Genomic DNA, 19,308 nt, shown 5'->3' on the forward strand with positions numbered 1-19,308 from the left:
GGGCTGGAATTAACTGAGATCCTGACCTGAGTGGAAGTCAAGAGTGGGAAGCTTAACAGACTGAGCCCCATGGGTGCCCCTAGGAGGTGCGTTTCTGCAGGTTCTTCTGGACATCTGGGGAAGTCATCCCAATTGCATGACTTTGGGAGAAACATTATTTCCCGTGAACTTTGCTTCTGGCTTTATCTGTGTCTTCCCAGCCTCATCAATGGCAAGGTCACTTTTTTTCTCTGTGGTCCAACCTGATTTCCATTCTTGTCACAGACTATGAGTCAAGTTCTCTCTTGTCCAGCAAGAGAGTGGATGCAGAATTGAATACAAGAGAGGCTAATGTTCGGGAGGAGACAAGAGCCCCAAACAGGGGTTTCATCTGTATTTATTGAGCTCACAAGATATTACCCACGTGATGAATGTGAAGAAAACAAGTGAACACATGTGAATGTGGAGAAAACAATCAGACAATAATCGTTAACTTGTGTGTGTAAGAAGCAAAGGGTTTGGGGGGGGGCAAGTGGAGTTTGTGATCAAGGTACCTTGGCACCAGATGGAAAGTAACTTCCTGCAGGTGATCTAACAAGTTACTGGTGATCCCATTACAATATCTCGCTAGCTCACCTCAGGCAAAAATGCCCAGTGGTGGCAGTTTTCGGCCCTAAGCATTTTTCTGACCCATTTATGTAAGTGGAAACTATTTCCCCACATACTCTTTCAGTCCTGGATGGGATTTTCTTTCAGTGTTTATTATCTTATTTAATCCCCACAGTCATCCTTTTAAGAGTGCTATTATCTCCACCCTGTACATGAAGAAACTGAGGTTTGGCAGGATTATGCAACTCCTACAAGGCCTGTCCATAGCCAGTGAGAAGCCTCGTAGGGGCTTGCTCGTCGGGTCTGGGTGACTCTTTCCCGGGTACCGCGCTGTGTTTCATAGTCCTGGGAATGTGCGAGGGATGCTCACAGAAGGCCCTGGCTTCCTTTTCTGCTCTATGTTACCGTACCTAGATGCGTGGGCATCTTGTAAGAAAACAGAGTAAATTCAAGAGTCTTCCTCGTGAGTTTTCTGTGGTTCAGATCATCACCATCCCCTAGACGAAATGGAGTGTAAATACTGAGGTGAATGGCACCCCATTCACTTCGAAAGCTTGGAGGTGATGGGGCCCCTCCCAGACTGGGCAAACCTCAGAAAGTAGCAGGTGCTCAGGACGTCTTGGGCCCAAAGAAACTTCCGCTGGAGGAGTGGGTCCCGTGCATGTGGGGTGACTTCCTTCGGGGGACACATTCGCAAAGGGTCTTTAACCCAGGTAGTGCGCTCACGGATGCCTCGAACCTGCCTGGTCCCCGCATTTGGAAGGGAGGGGGGGCTCGTCCCTACACCGTTGAGGGCCATGGCGACAGAGAAGGTTGGCGAACGAAAGTAGGTGGGCACACGGGTCGCCCTCGACCCCGAAAGCCTTCTGCTGGGAGTGGGCCACCCGGGAACCCACCTTTTAGAAGGTGAGCCGGGCGCCGCCAGCTGCGCAGGGCCCGCGGCCCGCCCCTCCCTAGGGGCGCGTGCGCGCGCGCGTGTCGCCGTGGTAACCGCGCGGCGGAAAGGCGCGGAATCACGGGCGCGCGCTGCCCCGGCTGCTGCTGCGGAAGCTGCTGCGGGCGTCGGGCGGGGGTCCCGGGGCGGGCGTCCCCGTCGGACCGCTGCTGCCCACCCCGCGGACCCGGCTGCGCGGGGCGGGGCGCCGGAGCGGCGGCCGGGCTCGCGTGCGCGGCTGGAGGTAAGCGCGTCGCGGCCGCCTCACCCGTCCCGGGTCCTGACCGGGGTCGCTCCTCTGGCGCTCTGTCCCGGGGAGAGAAGGCGGGAGCGGGGCTGCCGTCGGGGGTCGGGCACCGCGTGTGAGTGAGTGGGCGAGGCCGGCACTTGACGGCGGGGAGCAGGTGGGACGGCAGGGGCACCTCCCCGCTAGCCCGTCGCACCGCCTGCGCGGTGCCGGACCGCGCGCGGACCGAGGGACGGGAGGGGGGGCGGCGAGGAGGCGGGGGGGGGGACGGGCGCCCCGAGTTGGGGAGGTGAGTGCCTTCGGGCTCTCCCGGACCGCGGGGAGAGGCGTTACCCGATTGCTGCGCGCCAGGGGTGTTTCTGGGCAGGGCGGGGTCGAGGACGTTGACCTCGCCTCCCAACCTCGCCAGTTGCACCTCTTCGCCCTGTAGAGTCGTGTCCTTTAAACTCCGTTCGGTGATATTTATGAGAGATTTGCTGTCATTTGCTAAATTCATTTTGTCTCTGGACCTTACCGTAATCTGAGGCTGAAAACCCCCGAATGGCTTTTCTCTCCTTCCCGTTGAACTCGCTCCACGGAATCAAGATATTATTATTCATCAAGAGCATAAGGCTTAGGAGAGTCACCATTCTTTCCATCATTCTCTTACTTTTATGGAGAGAGAAAAGGATATTATATGCATACTCATGTCCATTTTTATTGCTAGTGTGTTTAATCATTTTTGTTTGTGGGTTAAATGTTAGTGTTGTAAGCAGTGCTTAAGTAGAGAAGTTAGATGATGTTTTTGGTAATAAAAAAGCCCAAATTGTAGACCACGCCCTCTCTCAAGAAAACAAGAATTTTTGAAGTGAACGTTCGTATTTATTGCTTTATTCCTGAAATGCATGCTCACTGTCCGAACACTCAAAATGTTTATTATAAGAAGACCACGGCCATGGACACTACTGACATTACGGCAAATATAGTATTTTATTTTGTATTTACTATTTTACATCACTTTTCACATAAACGAGGAATGCTGGAAATAGCGATTCAGCCACCGACTGAATCATGGAGAAAGCTGAATTCCGCTGTAATTCGAAAGGGAAGGGTAAGCGTATATCAACACTTTTTAGCACCACAGTAGTCTCATCACACCTTGCCGTATACAGTGCCAGTGCAGGGACTTAATTTTCGTTCAGAAATAAACAATAATTCAGCCAGAATCTTATTAAAAATAGTCAAGGGGCACCTGGGTGGCTCAGTTGGTTGAGGCTCCACTGCTGGCTCAGGTCATGATCTCACAGTTGGCGAGTTCCAGCCCCACGTGGGGTTCCCTGCTTTGCCTGTCAGCCCAGAGCCTGCTTCGGGTCCTCGGTCCCCCTCGGTCTGCTCCGCCCCCGCTTGCACTCTCCCCCCAAATAAATATTAAAACAAATAGTCAGAGGGAGCTTCAGTAACTTATTAATGTGAAAGAATGGATTTGCTGTTAAATTTTCTCGACTTAATTTTTTTCTAGGCGAGCAGAGAAGAAGCATTCTCTGTAAATAAATCTGTAGAACTAGGCATCACTCTTTCTGGGGGCATTTGATGTGATTGCCAGGTCAGGTGGCCTGGTTTTGGTCATGGCTCTGCCACTTAGTGGCTGTGTCACATTTGGCAAATTCCCTAACCCCCCTAACCCTCGGGTTTTTGTCTGTAAAATAGGGGTAATAATAGGACCTCTTTGGTGGAATTCCTATAAGAATTAAATAAAGTAATACATGTAAGAGTACTTTGGTCACTGCCTGGCATGCAGTAACCCTTCAATAAAACTTATTAGTACTGTTAAAATAAGTTTTCCTTTCAGGAAATATTTTCTGGGTGTTCAAAATAACTTGGCACTGGGGTGCCTGGCTGGCTCAGTCGGTGAAGCATGCGACTCTGGATCTAGGGGTTTTGAGTTCGAGCCCCACGTTGGGTGTAGAGATTACTTAAAAATAAAATCTTAGGAAAAACAACTTGGCACTAAACACAATTATTTTGATGTGACAGAAGCTTGTTGTGATGTATAATGTCAAACCATCATAAAATTCATAATTTTTATTTGCAGCATCATTATAACAACAAAACAGCGATAATAAATATTGATGAGGGTTTTTTTGGAGGGGGGGCAGTAGGGTTCGCAGGGTCTGGATCCGACGACCAAGAAAGAATTCTCGAAGTCATCTTTGGTGCAAAAAGGTGATTTTATTGAAGCATGGGGACAGGATCGTGGGCAGGAAGCGTGGCCCTGGGACCACGAGGAGAGACTGGTTATATACTATGGGGCTTGGGGAGGTAAAGTCCGGGGGAAGTTTCCAGTGAGGTTTTCATATGGTAAAGAAGACTCCCAGGATAGTGGAGGCCTAGCTATTGTCCAGCTAAGGTGGTTTTTCCCTCTAGCAAAGCATTAGCATTAAGACCGTGGGGAGTCCTGGAGAAGCATTTTACTCTGCCAGCCTCAAGTAGTTGCCAATGGGCTGCAGGTTATAAGGAAATTTAGTTCCGCCTGCCATTTCCTTCTGCCTTTGTTTCTTACTTCGCCATGGAGGGGTGATGTTGGGGCTCCAGGAAAAGGAGTCGATAGAGATTAGGCTGTTGATAAGAGTGCCTCTTACTTGTGATTTACGGAGATATTTGTAACTAGATGGAGACTGGGTCCTGCAGCACTGTGATCTCAGTCAGTTACCATTTGTTTCTCCCCTTTCCTTTGTTCTCGGGCAGCCAGGGGAGCCCGAGGAATGTCACACATGTCCCACTGGGTTGGGGGCGGTGTTTGCCACCTGTCAGCCTGTCTTACAAGCCCTCATCAGATAACACAGTCTTAAAGGCGTGTCCTTCCAGGTCACTATGTTGAATGATGCAAGGACGAAGTTTTGCTTCCGCGGCCCTGGAGTAATTAGTAGGTTCTTGTTCCATTTTTTGTTTTTTAATCTTTATTTTTAGACACTATTCATGTGAATTCAATAGTGAGAAATTATCTTATCTGTATGTCTAGTAAGTGGTAAAAAGGGTTGGGCCAAAATAACATCTATTTTTGCATCGTTTTTCAGTCTTTTGACCACAGGTGTTTGAGTTTCAGAGTAAAGCTTCTTGAAAATAATACGCGGGTAGATAAAGAAAGTGCCGGGGGTTTAGCTCTGTTCCCTTTCAAATGACGTTGGTAGAATTACGTTACCTGTTGGAGAGTTTTCGTACGTCCAGCCTGCTGCCCATTCTTTTCCCAAAGTTCCAAAAAGTCAAGGGATTCTAATACACGTCTGTTTAAGCAGTGTTGCTAGAGTAAGGGGATAACTCAGACCTCCAAGTGAATTTTTGAAGGTGGGGTCATTCCATGCTATAATTGAAAGCACCAGAATGATGAGTATGGGGGGGGACATTAACCTCAGTGTTGCCACCCACACGTTTTAGGTATTCCATTTCGCAATGTGTTTTTTCATGTGATGAGGAAGTAAGGATTGCTGCTTTCTGGGATGATGATCCTATTGTTCTGGGGTTGTGACTGTCAGAGTAGCTTACCTTTTTTCTTTTTTTTTTTTTTGCTTTTGTCTTTACAATGAAGTACAGGACGTCTGGCTGCACTGCCCTCTGGTCAATGCAACACAGTTGCCTGCCTTCCAGATTTCTTCAAAATAACCTCTGAAGGTCTCTTACCTTTAAAAGAACCATTATCTTTACCATCTCTCTCCGTATATTTGTACTTATCAGGAAGTCGAAATATTTGGTTAATTCAGCAAAACCTCCTGCGGCGCCTGGGTGGCTCAGTCGGTTAAGCGTGGAACTCTAGGTTCTTGGGTCGGCTCGGGTCACATGACCTCAGGGCTTCGGGCTGAGTGCTGGCAGTGCAGAGCCGCTTGGGATTCCTTCCCTCCCTCCCTCCCTCCCTCCCTCCCTCCCTCCCTCTCTCCCTCTCTCTCTCTCCCCTCCCCCACTTGCACTGTCTCTCTCTCAAATAAATACACTTTAAAAAGCTACGAATCATCCAAATTCTAGGTGCCACACGCTTCACGTTTTGTTGAAGCGAAGGACTTCTCCCCGTGCGCGTGCGTGTTTAGGAATCTCTGCTGACTCCACGGGCTTGGGCTTCTCTGGCCCCTGCGGTGTTGGACCTACTGTCCCCAAATCTGGAGAGACTTTTGCTGACCTTGTTTTACTAGCCTTCTCCCGCTCGGGTGACCACTCTCACTTTCTTGAAACAAGTTCCTCTTCTGGTTCATGAGAGCGTCCTTCAGTCTCCTTCCTGGGTTACCTTAGGGCACGTCGCTCCCCCGCTTGGAAGTGTCAAGTCCATCGGTGGATGAATGGATGCACAAAATGTAGGAGACACACACTGTAGAATACTGCTCAGCCTCCCGCAAGAGGGAGAATCTGCCTCGTGCCGCGACACGGATGAGTCTTGAGGACGTGATGCTGAGCGAAATGAGCCCGAGGCAAAAGGACAAACTTTGTGGATCCGTTTGCCTGAAATGTCTGGAATAGTCAAATTCATGGAGACAGTGGAACAGTGATTCCCAGAACTGGGGGGGGAGGGGAGACATCATTTGTGGGTACAGTTTCAGTTTGGAGTGAAGGAAAACTTCTGAAGGCAGTGATGACGGGTGCTCAACAGTGTGAGCGTATTTAATGCCGTCAAACCGTATATTCCAAAAACGTTTAAGGTGGAAAATGTTCTGTGATACGTATTTCACCACAATAAAGAGAAGATTAGTGTGTCTCCACTGCCTGCCCAACCAAGTACGGACCTCCGTGTAGCCTGTGGTCCTTCCCTGGGTCTTCTTGGTCTGTGTTTTCACCCTCCCTCTCATTTCCCGTACGCATCCCACATTCCAGACACACGGACCCAGGCCGGACACACCAGCTCCTGCGAGGTTTCCTGCTTCGGTGTTCGGGCCATCCCCACGTCCTGGAATGCTTTCCTTCCTTCAGCGCGCAGCGGGTCATCTCAGGATGGAGCTTAAGTGTGACACTTCTGAAGGCTTTCCTACTACCCTCGGCCCCTGGCATCAAGCTCTGTGGGTGTGCTTCCAATGTGTCCCTCATCCTGTTCCCATATGGTATGGGTTTTTATAGAGCAGGGACTAGTTGTATTTTTTTTAAATTTTCTTTATTGTTCATTTTTTTAGAGAGAGAGTGCAGAGAGAACTCGAGCAGGGGAGGGGCAGAGAGAGAGAAGGGGGCAGAGGACTGGAAGCAGGCTCCGAGCTGACAGAAGAGAGCCCAGCGCGGGGCTTGAACTCATGAACCACGAGATCATGACCTGAGCTGAAGTCAGACACTTAACCTACTGAGTCTCCCAGGTGCCCTGGGACCAGTTTTATTTTATTTAAAAACAATTTTTTTTAATGTTTATTTTTGAGACAGAGAGAGAGAGACAGAGTGTGAGCGGGGGAGGGACAAAGAGAAAGGGAGACACAGAATCGGAAGCAGGCTCCAGGCTCCGAGCTGTCAGCACAGAGCCCAACATGGGGTTCAAACCCATGAACTGTGAAATTATGACCTGAGCCGAAGTCGGATGCCCAACCGACTGAACCACCCAGGCACCTCGTTTTATTTTTAACATGCATGTTTGCTTTTAGAAAAATCTCAAGTTAATAAATATTTCCATTCTTCTTCAAAAGAATTGTAAGACCTTAATACATTTAAAATTTCTGTTTCCCCCTCCCTCATCTCCCACTTTATTATCATTGAACATTTTTGTTGGGATATTTTTTTTATGACTCATGTTAGTCAGTTTCTCGCATACCGATTCTTTTTCCATCCCCTCTGTTCAGTATCCCTTTCCTACCTGTGTTAGTGGGGATATATGGGTGGTATACTCCGTGTTTAGCTAAAAAATCTTTGTTTCATTGTTAGTCTGTTTTGCAATTTTTATTTGAGGTCATTAACATTTTTTCAAAGCGATAACGTGCAATATAGTACAAAAAACATGGGATACTTCGTGAATTTGCATATCATCCTTGTGCACATGGGCCAGGCTACTCTTCTTGGTATCCTATGTGCTGGGGAATCGACACTCTTGAATGTTACTCTTGAATGCTGGTTGGGTGAGTTCTGAGTTCTAGGCTAGCAGTTTTTGTCCTCAGTACTTTGACTGTCTTATCTTCCAGCATCTATGGTGTTGCCCATGGAACATGCTGCCTTTCTAATTCTTGTTCCTGGGGAAATACTCTGTCTCTTATTGCTGGTTCTTTGTAAGATTTACTGTTTGTCTTTGGTGTCGTGCAGTTTTGTTTCAGTGAGTATCGGAATAGGTTCATTTTACCTGCTCAGAACTTCTGGTACGTCCTGGAGAGGAGGATGCTTGTCTTTCACCAGAGACCGTGGTGAGGTGCCTGGGTGGCTCGGTCCGGTTAAGCGTCCAACTCCAGCTCAGGTCACAATCTCATTATTTGTGGGTTCGAGCCCCGCATCGGGCTCTGGGCTGACAGCTCGGAGCCTGGAGCCCGCTTCGGATTCTGTGTCTCCCTTTCTCTCTGCCCTTCCCCCGCTCACACTCTGTATCTGTCTCTCTCTCTCTGTCTGTTATAAATAAACATGGAAACCAAATTGTTTTCTTTCCTTTTTTTTTTTTAACTATTCATATTAATTAATTTGTTGTTCTTTGGGACATTCAGGTAAATCTTCCTCCTGACTAGTAACATACAGTTGTCATGGTAGCATGTATTAAGTCGTAAATCCCATCCCATTTGGCTTTTCACTCCTACTTTGTTATTGAGTAAGCCATAAGAAAAAGTCATTTTAATTTTATATTTTAGATGTTTTTTTATAATGAGTATTAGAATCTACCTTTGCTTTTTCTTTTCATTCCCCAAACATCCTTAGATATTTTTGCTTGTTTATTTAGTACAAATGAATCTTATTAAGTACTTTAAAGCATTCTGCTGAGTTTTAATTCATACTCCATTTCTTTGTGAACGTAACACGTTGTCATCTTTGACGTGTTACCCTTCCAGGTTAAACCACAGTTCACCCCCCATTTACTCATTTCTTCCATCATCTCTCTCTGTACAGTCTTCATAATCATGTTTAAAAAGATATTGAGGGGGGCACCTGGGTGGCTCAGTCACTTAAGCATCTGACTCTTGATTTCAGCTCAGGTCACGATCTCACTGTCGGTGAGATCCAGCCCTGCGTCAGGCTCTGTGCTGACAACGCGGAGCCTGCTTGAGATTCTCTCTCTCTCCCTCTCTCTCTGCCCCTCTCCTGCTCATGTGCATGCTCTCTCTCTCTCTCCCTCTTTCAAACTAAATCCATAAACTCTTAAAATAAAAAAAAGATTTATTCTCTGTCACATCTTTGTAATGCTTCTGGCGACCCCTGGGGACAGGACCTCTCTCCTTCGTGCCTTTCAGTCTGTGTATCTGTCTGCCATGTTCAGAGATGCTGCTGCTTCTAGGAAGTTTGCTAATCTTCTCCAGCCTGGCTGTACTAACCCTAATGTCTGTGTCTCTCTTCTTGGTGTGGTGGATTTAATGACGAGGAAAACTCTTGTGCTCCTCTTCCACTGTTTCACCAGTATGATTCCTAGAAAGCTGATAAAGGAGGGGTTTGTCCCTTTTTCTCTGCCTGTATTTTCTTCCACTTCTTCCCTGATCTGCCCTTCGGAGCCCCACAGAATCTGCTACTCCCCATTCCACACTGATGCTCTCCCTGTGTTTAAAAACCAACGCAGTATTGTGTTTCCCTTAATTCTTCTTGATCTCCTAATAGGGAGTCATTTTATACTGTAATTATGAAGCATTCTGTCTGTTGGCAGTAAATTCCTGGATAATCCTCTGTGTTTATTGGCACAGGTTTTCTCTAACTTATTTTACTTTATCAGCTTCCAGTGGAGAAAGTGAGAGCACAGAATACAGTACTGAAAAACTGCTAAGTTTTAAAATTCTTTAAAATTCTTTAAAATTCTATAAAATTCTTTAAAATTCTTTAAAATTCTTTAAAATTCTTTAAAACTTGGCCCCTAGTTGAATGTATTGTCTGCATTTCCCACTGTCTCCTTTGTTTGCTGGTGAGGATCTGTGTGCCCGAGAGCCCCTTGTAGATGCAGGAGCAGTGGCTGGCTTCTCCTGAAGGTGCTCTCTGAGCTGTTTTTTCTCGACACCTCTCTCCAGGCTTGGGCAGGTCAATGGTGGAGGGGTGAGGGTCCCGAACAGGTCACCACCTGCTTTGTCAAGAGAGAGTGCTGGAATTGAGAAAGATCAGGGCAATATTCTCTACCCATTGAAACGTGGAGGCTTGTTTTGGAGAAACTGGAAACTAACCTCTGACTGGTGAGCTACAGAACTTCAGCCAGAATATTCTGTGCACTTGTTGGGGATACGTCTCTGTCTTGCCCCTTGGATTATTATTGGGAGGCTCAGATAATATGAAATACATACAATTGCCCTGTGAATAAAAGGACTATTATAAGTGGCTATTATATTGATGATGGTGATGATAAATTTTACAAATCATTTATTTCCTTGTTGTTAGCAGGATAGATTAATAGCTGACAATATTCTACTTTCTTCCCTTTTCCATAGGGAAATAAGTGAACTATTATTTACTTAATGCCAGAAAGTTAAATTCTTTTTTTCTTTTTAGTATTTTATTTTTTAAGTAATCTCTACATCCAGAGTGCCCGGTTGCCTCAGTCGGCTAAGCGTCAGACTTTGGCTCAGGTCATGATCTCAGGGTTCATGAGTTCGAGCCCCACATCAGGCTCTCTGCTGTCGGCGCAGAGATCCTTTGTCCCCCTCTCTCTCTGCCCCTCCTTCCCTCTCTCTCTCTCTCACTCTCTCTCAAAAATAAACATTAAAAAAAAAGTAATCTCTACACCCAACATGGGGCTCAAACTTACAGCCTTGAGATCTGTCTCATCCTCCACCAACTGAGCTAGCCAGTCTCCCCCAGAAAGTTAAGTTCTAAAGGAAAACTTTTTGTCTAACTGATCATAGGCGTGCTGACAAGTAGAATTTAAAGATTGGGCAATCTCAGAATTGATGAATGGTTTGCCAGATTCAGAAGTTCGGTAACGAAGGGAAGGAAAAAATTCTCTACCCTTCAAGGTCTTCCAGCTGGACTAAGAATTAAACTGACAAGAGTCAGATTAACAGGTGAAAAAAATCCAAGTTTTATTACATGTGTACATGGAGGCCCAATAATGAAATTGAGCCCTAAAGAAATGACCAAAGTAGACGGGTTTTATGCGTTTTAGACAACGAGACAGTAAATCTTTGAGAAATTGATGGGACAAAGAAAATTGAACTCTGGGAGCTTTGATTATAAGGAATCCTAAACAGAATTTGGGCTGGGGTAATAAATGAGTAGAAAGTAACAAGGAGTGTTTATACAGGCTTCTGGGTTCTAAATTCCCCGTCTCTGGTGATAAGGCTGTCTCTCTCCCTCCTGGTCCAGAGAGGGGACCTTTCACGTGGGACATTTATTTCCTGCTTTCGGGTGGATGGAGAAAGGTCTGACGGTCTTGGTTGTGTAGGCTGTCTCTTGAGTAACTTACACTGAAAATAAATGGCCAGGTCACCTGGGTGGCTCAGTCAGCTGAACGTCTGACTCTTGGTACCGGCTCAGGTCATGATCTCCAGTGTGGAGCCTGCTTGAGATTCTCTCTTTCCCTCTGCCCCTTGCCCCTGCTCGTGCCCTCTCTCTCAATCTCTAGAATAGAATAGAGCAGAACAGAATAGAATTTTTTTAAAAATTCAAAAATAAAAAAATAAGTGGCACATTTTGGGGCAGCTTGCCCTCGGACGACAGTCATCACCAGCTGTGTTCAGAATTTGGCACGACGCAGATTCGCTTTCATCGACACGCCAAGCACTGAGCCGCTGGACCTGGCTGTCACCTAGCACTGATGAGGCTTCCCTGTACAGTCACTGGCCTGCCCTTGCCGGGTGTTCTAAAGGTGCTAATTTAATCGTTACAGCACAGGACAAAGCACTTAGGTAGCAGTGGTGACCCCGTTAGGAAGAAATTGAATTCAGAGAGAAATAGAATGCTGAGTCAGTTGAGAACTAAGCTATTCCCATAATTAGGGAGATGATTTAAAGCCCCATGATACATACTCAAGGCTTTACCTGATGGAATTTTTCTTCTTAATGTAGAAAGACTGTCTCCAGGAGGAGAAAACGGAGGTTATTTGCAGTGTAGAGGCTGTGAGGCAGTGTCTTAATTTTGCAGCAGTTTAGAAAAGATGGGAAAATATTTACTCTAGCATTTGGCCAGTAGGTACATAAGTAAATATACCTTAAATATGCATAAATAAATATTACCTTTTCTTCCTCCCATCTTATCCCCTGTCACTGAATGTTTCTACATGTCCTTGAATTGTTCATTTATCTGTTTCATCCAGTCACCCCCAGCGTGAGCAGGAAATCACCGTGTTCCTTGAATGCAGGTGGCTCAAGGCACACCCCTGGAACTGCAGTCCTCCCTGGGGTTGAAGGCAGGCCGCCTCGGCAGAGACGGGTTTTGTCACCGTGACTGACTGGAGGGTAAGGGAGAGGACCGAAACAAAGAAGCCACCACCTCCGCTGGCAGCCTCAGGCGAAACAGAAACTGCTGGGACTTGGCTTGAGCTCACGGGGTCAGAAAGCAGGAGTTTGCCGACTCCATTTTGTTAGCCCGTAAACCACAGAAGGGCCGGCCTGTGGGTACCACCTGTAGGAAAATGCTGCCCAGAAATGCATTTGACCCCTTTGGGCAGTTTTCTTTTCCCTCAGACGGAAACACTGCAACCGAGCCTGCAGAAGCGTCTCACTCCGGCCTTATTGATAGAAGTCAAAAATCAGAAACAGTCTTAATTGTTTAGCAATAAGGAAATGGTGAAGTAAATTATAATAAATCACCTGATGGAATATTGCAAAATAACGAGAATAATTACGCGGAGATCGAATGTTAAGTGAAAATAAGAACTATGTTAAGATTAATTTCACTCTGCTAAAGTAGGTGTATACACATTGAATACATTGAAGGAGAACCTGAAAGAAAAAATGGTCGTGCGTCACTGTGATTCGATTATAATTTTTTTGGTGTACATTTTTGTTACGATGTTTAAAGAATTATTTATTCCGCCCATTCAACCTCCATCCAGGCATTATGCTGGAGCTCAGGGACACACATACAACCCGTACAAGACAGTGTTTCTAGCGTATTCCTCCTCAGGGTTTTGCAATATCATTTTTAAAAGTCATACTTACTCCCTTGATCAAAAATGTTAGCTCAGATATGATGCAGCAGCCACAGACAGCCAAGTTTCAATGCCAAGCGTGCCTTTCATAGCTTATCTCAGCTGTGTATTTCAGAACTGGTCGCAGCCATGCTAAAGCATCGCCGTTCAACACCTACGGCCTCTGGCGACAAAGGACCGTGTTCTGGAATGGATGTCTCACGTGCTCAGGTCCTTTGTTGTCGATCCACCTTGGTCTGACTTGGCCTGAGGAGATGAAAGAAAACCCCCAGTATTCTTTCTTCCCCCCGTTAGATATTTGGGTTTTTTCACCTTTACACTTAGAAAATGCTCTCTGCTGTAGGGACTCCAGGGGTTAGTAACGGGACACGGTGGCAAGTTTTAGAAAGCCCATCTTTTGAAAAATACAAAGCATGGTGTTACAGGTTGGACCGGTGTCTTCCCAGAAAGATGTGGTGGTTACCTGTCTACCAGTGGAATGTGACCTTATTTGGAAATAGGATCCTTGCAGATGGAATCAAGTTAAGATGCGGTCAGGAGGATGGGCCCTTAATCCAGTGTGACCGATGTCCTCATAAACGAGGGAAATTTGGACTCGAGGCCCCCAGGCAGAATGCCATGTGACATCAGAGGCAGAGATGGGAGTGTCCTAGCTGTAAGTCTAGGGGTGGGAGGGACTTTGCCAGCCAGCACCGGGAGCTGGGAAGGGACAGGGGAGGGTTCTGCCCCATCTCCGAGGGAGCACAGCCCTGCTGTCACCTTGATTTCGGACTCCTGGTCTCCAGAACTCTGACAGGATGGATTTCTCCTGTCTTAAGACCCCCAGTTGGTTATACTTTGTTACAGCAGCCGCAGGAAACAGGTGGTAAAATGCAAGGATTGTATTAAGTGAATAAGTACTTTGATGAGTACCTGATGGGGATGTAGAAATAGACATTCTGGACCTGGCCAGTCTTTCAAGAACCTGCAGAATGCTTTTGTTTCATATATTTTTTTTTAATTTTTTTTTTCAACGTTTATTTATTTTTGGGACAGAGAGAGACAGAGCGTGAACGGGCGAGGGGCAGAGAGAGAGGGAGACACAGACACAGAATCAGAAACAGGCTCCAGGCTCTGAGCCATCAGCCCAGAGCCCGTCGTGGGGCTCGAACTCACGGACCGCGAGATCGTGACCTAGCTGAAGTCGGACGCTTAACCGACTGCGCCACCCAGGCGCCCCTTTTGTTTCATATTTTTTATATGAATCAAATATGATGTATTAAAATGAAAGCATATTAAGGACGCCTGGGTGGCTCAGTCAGTTGAGCGTCTGACCTTTGATTTTGGTTCAGGTCATGATCCCCAGGTCATGGGGTCAGGCCCTGCGTCAGACACGGAGCCTGCTTGGGATTCTCTCCCTCTCTCCCTCCCTCTCTCTCTCTCTCTCTCTCCCTCTCTCTCTCTCTCTCCCTCTCTCTCTCCCCTCCCACCTGCCCCTCTGCCCATCTCCCCTGCTCATGCTCTGTCTCCAAACTAAAATTAAAAACAAAAAAAGTAAAAAAATTAAAGCAATTTATTTATTTATTTACGTTTATTTATTATTGAGAGACAGAAAGAGACAGAGCATGAGCATGGGAGGGGCAGAGAGAGAGGGAGACACAGAATCGGAAGCAGGCTCCAGGCTCTGAGCCATCAGCACAGAGCTCGATATGGGGCTCGAACTCACAAACCGTGAGATGATGACCTGAGCTGGTCAGACGCCTAACCAACTGAGCCACCCAGGCGCCCCTTAAATTAAAGCAATTTAAAGAAGAGAACTTTGAGGCTAGGAAACAGGAAAACAGGGTTACTTAGAAAAATTACTGCATTGAAAGCAAAAAAATAAAAAGTGAAAATTAAAATGCAGACATTTGCGACCAGTACTTACTCTAAAACAAGTTAGACTTTGTAAAAGCAAAAATTCACTAATTTATTTACATAGGAAGTTTAGATTTTTACAAATAATTGCTTTTTAGGAGGAAGCTGGATGCCACCGTGTGATGTTTTCATTGCTTATTTCTACAGTTGTTATTAATGCCTTCCAGCTACCTGTGCTAGAATTGGTACAAAACCTGGAAACAGTGGTGAACATCTCACTTTTAGATAAGACAATTACTCAGTTCATGTAGTATGAGCTGTATTTGGAACGCTCTTAGATAAGGGTGTTTTTTTTTTTTTTCATTACTTCTGGTGAACTTTGATGCTGTTATCTGTGGTCTTTAATATTTTTGAATAGTCAATATACATGACCTACACAATTAAACGTTGCTCTTCCAGATCATCTATGGGAATTAACCAGTGGTTTGTCAGATAATTATATGTAGTTTTAAGACCATGATGTTTGTCCCTGAACTGGAACTAGCAGATAGATTGCTGGAGTCGTGGCCTCTTTTTCCAGTTACTGAGTCACCAGAATTACCATGGTCCTGGATGTAAACCCCAGTTTTTAGGCCATATATCCTGTTGATTACTTAATTCTGCCAGGGCCACACCTCATGACTTAGGTAGGCCCTTTGCTGTGGTTCCCTCACTGCATCATTTATTCCTTCATCCTGATCTGTTCTCAGACAGTGATCATGTCTCATGGAAGGAAGGAAGGAAGAAGGACAGACAGACGGAAGGACAGACGTAGCTTCACCCAGACCTAACCACCCTCCCTCCCAGTTTATTCTCACTGTGGTTCCCTCCGTGGCCAGGACTGAGCTCTAAGTCATCAGCAGAAAGTTTGGACAGGAAATCACCACCTCCAGTTGACAGCTGTCTCTCACTGTTACCTCACCCATGGTGCATTTCTCCATTGCGTACGTGGGGTATCTTGTTATAGCCTGTCATCCTATCGTGCTTATAGCATTCTTTTGATCTAACAGCATCTTAACAATAGCCAAGTAAAAAGAAGATAAAGGGGGTGCCCGGGTGGCTCAGTCATTTTAAGCCCCTGACTCTTGATTTCGGCTCAGGTCATGTTCTCACAGTTGTGGGATCAATCTCCACGTGGGGCTCTGTGCTGACAGCGCAGAACTTGCTTGGGGTTCTCTCTCTCAAAATAAATAAATAAACATAAAAAAAAAGACCACACTTACGAGTTTGTCATTGCCTCCTTTTTGAAGTGGTCATGAATTATTCGTTCAGTGTCTCACTGGACAGTGTTGCTAGAGTTTGGCATCTGGATCTCAATCTGCAATTTCCAGAAATTCCCTTCATTGCCTTCCTGAAAATCAGAAGTTTTATGTTAGAAGCCTCCAAGAACCTCCTGTTTTCCTCCTAGAAACTCTCTTTTTCTATATAATTCTGCATAATTTACCAAGATTGATTGCACAGTCAAACCTGTAAATTCTTTGTGTATCTTGGGACACACTTTATCTGGACCTTCCACTGGAATATAAGCTCCTCAAGGGATCTTTTTGTTCCTTGCTATAGCATATGGAGGTGCTCAATATACTTTCTTTTAAATAACAGCCATATTGAAATATAACTTATATACCACGAATTCAGTGGTTTTTGGTATATTCACAGATATACACACATCACCCTAATTTCAGAAATCTTCATCACCTCATTAAAGAAAACCTCATGCTCACTACCCACAAAGCAGTCCTTCCTGTTGGTTCCTGGCACCACTAATTTACTGTCTATTTTTATGGATTTGCCTATTCTGACACTTCGTATAAATGGGATCATACAATATGTATGAGGCCTTTTGTGATTGGCTTTTTTTTCACTTGACACAGTGTTGTTAAGATTCATCCATGTCTCATAGCAGGTAACATATTTCTTCTCTATTGCCGAGTAACATTCCATTATATGGATATACCACATGTTTATCTGTTCTTATGTTGTGTACATTTGGGTTATTTCTACTTTCTGGCTACTGGGAATGCTACTATGAGCATTTGTGAACAGGTTTGTGTGTGGATACATATTTCCAGTTGTATATATCTAGGAATGGAATTAGTAACTATGCTTGACCATTTGAGAAATGGCCCAAACTGTCTTCCAAAGTGCCTGTACCATTTTACATCCTCACTAGCAATGTGCAAGGGTTCCAATCTCTTCTCATCTTACACACTTGTTATAGTGCCTTTTTTATTTTAGATGTCTGATGATAGCCATCTGGGCGGGTGTGAAATGGTATCTCATTGTAGCTGGGTTTACATTTTTCACCTGATCTTAGCCAAAAGGCCGAGAAGCGATGGGTTTGCATTTTTCTAATGACTAATAACGCTGAGCATCTTTTCATAGGCTCATTGGTCAGTTGTATATCTTTGGAGGAATGTTTCTTCAAATCCTGTGCCCATTTTTTTTAACTTAGCTATTTGTCTTTTTATTGTTGAGTTGTAATTCTGGGTAGAAGTCCTTTATCAGATATATGGTCTGTAAATATTTCCTCCCATTTGTCATTTGCGTTTTCATGTTCTCAATACTATGGTTTGAAACATGAGTATTTAACATTTTGGTGATGTCTATTTTATCTGGTTTTCCTTTTGTTACATTTGCTCTTGGTCCCATACCTGAGAAACCGTTGCTTAATTCAAGGTCACACACACACACACACACACACACACACACACACACACACACACATATATGTTTTCTTCCAAGAGTTTTATAAGTTTAGTTTTTCTATTTTGGTCTTTGACTCATTTCATGTTAATTTTTGTATATGGTGTGAGGTAGGGGTCCAACTTCATTCTTTTATGTGTGAATATCCAGAGTTCCCAGAACCCTTTCTTGAAAAAGCTGTTCTTTCCCTATTGAATTGTTCTGGCACCTTTGTTGAACATTAGTTGGTCATAAATCTAAGGGTTTATTTCTAGATTCTCAGTTCTATCCCGTTGATCTATCTGTCTGTCTTTATGACAGGGCCACACTGTCCTGATTACTATAGCTTTGTAGTAAGTTTTGAATTTGGGATATGTGAATCCTTCAACTTTGTTCCTTTTTTTGCCAGATTTTTTTGGTCTTCTGGGTACCTTGCATTTCTGTATGAATGTTAGAATCAATTTCTGGGGGGGGGGAAAAGTCATGATTTTGACAGGAATTGTGTTGAATCTGTAGACCTATTTGGGGAATATTGCTATCTTAATCATATTCAGTACTCTGATTTATAAAAGAGCATATCTTTCCATTCACTCAGATCTTCTTTAATTTCTTTCAAATATTTTGTAGTTTTCACTGTACAGATTTTATACCTTGCTAAATTTCTTACTAAGTATTCATTATAATGCTATTGGAAATAGAATTGTTTTCTTAATTTTATTTTTGCTTGTTCATTGCTATAGAAACATAATTGACTTTCATATATTGATCTTCTATCTTGCAACCTTGGTGAACTTTAATAGTAGTTCTCCAGTAGATGCCTTAGGATTTTCTATATACCAGATTGTGTTATCTGCAAGTAGAGACAGTGTTACTTCTTTCTTTCCAATCTGGGTGCTTTTATTTTACTTTCTCACTAATGTCCCACCTGGAACCTCCAGTACAGTGTTGAATAGAAGTAGGGAGAGCAGACATCCTTATCTTGTTTCTGACCTTCAGTCTTTCACCATTGAATATGGTGTTAGTGATGAGTCCTCACAGATTCTGTTTATCAGGTTGAGGAATCAATAAATATTTGAGGATGAATACATTTTTCTATAGTCATTTATATATTCTTTACACTTTTTTACTTTTTGGGTCTTGTTAATAAAACTATTCGCAACTAGAAATTATAAAGATATTTCTGTTAGAATTTCTTTTAATAATCTTAAAACTTTGTGTTTCACAGTTAGGTCTTTAACTCATCTAAAATTTATTTTGCATATGGTATGAGATTCATCATTTCTCTGGAAAGCCAATTTTCCTCAAAGGAACCTAGCATCCCCAGAAACAAGGCCATAAGGCTTAAACAGTAATCACATGGGGCGCCTGTGTGGCTCTGTCGGTTAAGCGTTTGACTTCGGCTCAGGTCATGATCTCACAGTCCATGAGTTTGAGCCCCGTGTCAGGTTCTATGCTGACAGCTCGGAGCCTGGAGCCTGTTTCGGATTCTGTGTCTCCCTCTCTCTCTGCCCCTCCCCTGCTCATGCTCTGTCTCTCTTTGTCTCAAAAATAAATAAAAACATTAAAAAACAATTAAAACAACAACAGTAATCATAGCCAACACCTTTCCTAGAAGCTTGGATTTAGAGAAACCCAAAGGAATTGCTGGAGGGGCTGAGGAGGACCCTAGTGAGAGCCCCTGTGGGAGAGAGAAGCATAACTCTATTCTTCTCAAGATCATGTGTGAGATCTGGCTGGTGTCATATTGTGTCTGTCTCTTGCTGTGAGATAAAATACCAGAGAGAGGTGGCAGTGGGAAGT

This window comes from Lynx canadensis, chromosome B2 (assembly GCF_007474595.2).
Source record: "Lynx canadensis isolate LIC74 chromosome B2, mLynCan4.pri.v2, whole genome shotgun sequence".
Taxonomy (NCBI): domain Eukaryota; kingdom Metazoa; phylum Chordata; class Mammalia; order Carnivora; family Felidae; genus Lynx; species Lynx canadensis.